The following is a 3784-nucleotide window of genomic DNA, read 5'->3' as shown; positions in this document are numbered from 1 at the left end:
CCTCTTCCCCCTCATCCCCCAATCTTTTGACTTACAAACTGCAGATGGTTTAACAATGCCCCCCTTGCTTTCCTCCCTCCCCTCAACACAATCCTCCCCTTCTGCCTTTCTCCTTTCAGATACCCAGAGATACAACATGGCTGGGCAATGGTACAGGAACAAGAAATGGAAGATGGAGAGGAGACTGATAAATACAAAGCACCATCATTCACATTCATACCTACAGCCACAAGCTCAGATAGTATGGTACAGCTGGACAGAGAGCATGCATCCAGATCCTTGGTTCTACACTGCTTATACCAATGTCAATGGCTGCCTTTGCAAAGTTTGCTTGGAGGGCCTCCTGCTTCACCAAGGAGCGAGGGCATCTCCTCTCCCGTGCACCTCCTCCCTTAAGGCCTCCAGCGCAGCATACATTAGAGCGCAGCTCAGGGGCAGGATGTGAATGTGATGAGTCATTTGGTACACTCGTAGCCAGGGCAACAGTAGAGGGGAGCACAGGTGCCAGCTTGTTGAAAGGTGAGTTTGCATATGATTTTCTACTGCAGGGGACTCAGATAAAGATTTTGATGAGCTGCGAACATAAAAAGGCTGATCAATATGCTTGCAGAAGTGAGTGGTGCATTGGTTGACCTACCAGAAAGCCTGCAGGAGCATGGAGGAGTCAGTCACAGCTTTGCGCAGAGCTTGGGGCAGGTGCTCATTGGATAGCCCTTGTCAGCCAGTTGCCACCCTCTAGTATCTCATGGTGGTTCAAATGCTGATGGTACAATAGATTGGTGCAGAATAAAGGCCAGGATATCAGGTATTTACAAGCATGAGGTGCTGAATATAGTCACAAAGTAGCTGCACATTGAGGGAGTGGAAATCTTTGCTGTGTGGTACAGCTCCGAATTTAGTTGCGACCCCCAATAAAGCAACTTATGTGTAATCAATGGCACCCAGCACCAAGGGAAAGCCCACTATCCTGCTGAGTCAGCATGCTCACTCTGCCACCTTCTCTTTGGAAAGCAAGACGCCAATGTATTTCTCTCTCTTTGCATACAAAGTGTCAGTATACACAACAGTTGATGGTGAATATTGAGATGTTGGAGATACCCCACGCTCCAGTCTACAAGAAACCTAAAGTGAAGAAGTTCATGGACATGGTTATCTTGGCAATGTTGATCTTGCGCTGTTCGAAGGTTGCAAGTCTGCCTGTGGCAAGTGAGTGAGCACATCCATAGTGAAGCACAAACATCACACCCACTGTTCCTCAATGAGGTTGAGGAAGGAGAATTGCTCCCTGAAGGCACCGAGTGGATATGGTTTCTTGATGAGAAACCTTCTTTCTTTCCTCTGCCCACCCCACCCGCACTCTCCCCGAGCAGTTTGTCCTCCACTATGTCGCTACAGCTCATTCTCCCTATCATGCTGTGGGGCAAGGAGGGTAGAAGCTACAGCACCCATGAGTGGAAGCAAGTGGTCTGCAGAACCCTTGAAATGAGAACAGCGCCTTCACCACAACTCCCTTCAGACATCCCTTTAATGAACACTTTGAACCACCATACTCACTCAACAACAGCCAATAGAAATCAATCAGCAACTAACCTGAAAATATTTGATTATTCCTTTAAATCGAAATGTTAGTGGGCCCTTCCTGCTGCCGAATGCATGTCCAGCTGTGCGAGACTCAGACGGCACATTGGATGGAGCGTTGAGGTCAAAAGTGGCACCAATAGAGTGAAATCTGTTGTGCGCTGATGTCACAATCTGCATACATTCTGCGCATGCTCCTACTGCTCACCACCACCTTTCATAGACTGTACTAGATGTGTGTCTATGTGGCACAGACACCAATTTGGCACTAAAACTGCACCTGTAGCACCAAAAATACAGGTGCTGTGCATCCGAATTTTGTGACACTTCTTTGAACAACCTTTTTGTTAGTGGAGTTATTCATACTCATCCAGAAAGTGTGTCCTGTTTCCTGCAACAAAATCTGCTGTACAGGAAGGAAAGTTGGAGCTTTGTTCCAAAGTAGTAAAGATTTCATGACGCAATGTGGATATGTATAGATTTTTAGTCCATTATTCTATGTAAAGATCAATATTTGTAATATACTTAAACAGTCAAAACAAAAGAACTCACTTATTGTGATCCTGAAGCTTAGATATGGTTCTATTTTATTGCCTGAATGACCTCAGCTGTTGACATTTTTTCTGATCTATTTTTCACAACATACTGTGCACTATAAGCAAATGCAATTATTTTATTTCTGTCAGCCTTTAGATGCCAGCTATGCTGAATAATGCAGTCAATAATGCATGGCTCCACTCCGAGTTAGTTTAATTCCGGCAGACTTCCATAAGATCCATGTTTTACGTCTAACCTGTCGACTGCACTGGCTTCGGTTTCATTTCCTGACTTTTCAGTACAATCCGCCATTTCATAAGCTTTTGAGAGCTTTTGTCGCAGCGTATCATGGAGGCCCAACAGCGCCAGCATAGATGGTGAAACAATCACAGCTTCCAAACCAGATAACAGTGTTCAGTAACTGTGAGGATAACATTGCAGACAGAAATATTTTTTGCAAAGGTATTGGTGATCGCTGACAACGGAAACAATGTTGTAAAGCAGCCCATTTTAATTTGTTTTAACAAATTTGAAACCTCCCCGTAGTTATACATGCAATGAAAATGTACTACTTGATATTCATAAGTAAATCATTTGTTCCTTTTTAAAATTTGAGGAATTAGTGTTGCGAAAAACAGATTTATACTTTTGTTATTTTTGCACGCAACTTCTTTTAGTTTTACACCGCATCAGTATTTGAATGCTAATTTATTTAAAAGTCTGATGCACCCAAAAGCCCCTTCAAAATATGACGTTGAAACTTAAAACAGCTTTCCTGGTTAAATAAACAAATAAATACAATGTTTATTTTATGACCAAATGTATCCGTAATTTATTCATATCTGTATTACAAAAATATAATAGGATTGAAAATTGATAACATTTTTTCAAGTCTAACCTTTGTTGTGTAGAAGTTCCTCTGTGTTTAGCAGCTCACAGCCAAAAAGAAATGACATTCGCTTTTAAGCACAGGACTTTCTTAACACACATGACAAGCACATTTTCCATCGTTCTTTTCCAGTTTAATTTTGCTATGGCAGGAACTACAGCTTGAAAGCATGTATCAGGGCATGTTTTTCAGTTTTGCAAAAGGGTCAGGAGCACTTAGGGATTCAGTTGTGTATCATTTTAACCACCGTTGACAGTTCCTGACATGCCTTTTCAATCTTTACACATTAGCATGTGCCCTCTACTGTAGTTGTGTGAAAACATAAGTAAATGACGACATCCTACCCAAACAATACCTTGTGTGTTTTAATGCTGAGTCTCCAGGCACAAAGTAGTCATTAATTTTTGAACTGAATCTGATGAAAATTGCATTAAATCCAGGATTAAGTATTTCAATTAATACAAAGAATTGTACAATAATGATGTTGCTAAATTGGACAGTACAAGGTAAATTAGGGATGTGTGTTAATTTGTGATTTAGAACTGATATATGAATGAGTCCCAAAATTAGTAAAGCAAATAAACTGGATTGATTTATAAAAAATACCAGTTTTTTCCCCTCCAATGCTGATTTTTGCTGGGGCACAATTGCATAGTTGCTATCCACACTCCGGTGGGCATTCTTCATATCTCAGCCTTTTCTAGACAATGACTGTCAGCCAGCTGCTTGACCATAAGGATTATTGCGACAATGTTCAATTTTGCCCTCATCCAAGGTACA

The 3784-nt window shown here is 41.6% G+C and overlaps 1 long non-coding RNA gene across 1 annotated transcript; it reads right to left on the bottom strand.

Moving 5' to 3' along the window:
• Positions 1-2046: 2046 nt before the first annotated feature.
• Positions 2047-3473, bottom strand: LOC121275389. The gene is made up of 2 exons (XR_005942406.1): positions 3014-3473; positions 2047-2536 (listed from the first exon to the last, which is right to left on the bottom strand). It is a non-coding gene; the product is annotated as an uncharacterized LOC121275389 (long non-coding RNA).
• Between the last annotated feature and the right edge of the window lie 311 nt (positions 3474-3784).

The sequence above is a fragment of the Carcharodon carcharias genome, chromosome 2 (genome assembly GCF_017639515.1).
Source record: "Carcharodon carcharias isolate sCarCar2 chromosome 2, sCarCar2.pri, whole genome shotgun sequence".
Taxonomy (NCBI): Eukaryota; Metazoa; Chordata; class Chondrichthyes; order Lamniformes; family Lamnidae; genus Carcharodon; species Carcharodon carcharias.
This window is presented reverse-complemented; position numbering and strand designations above follow the sequence as displayed.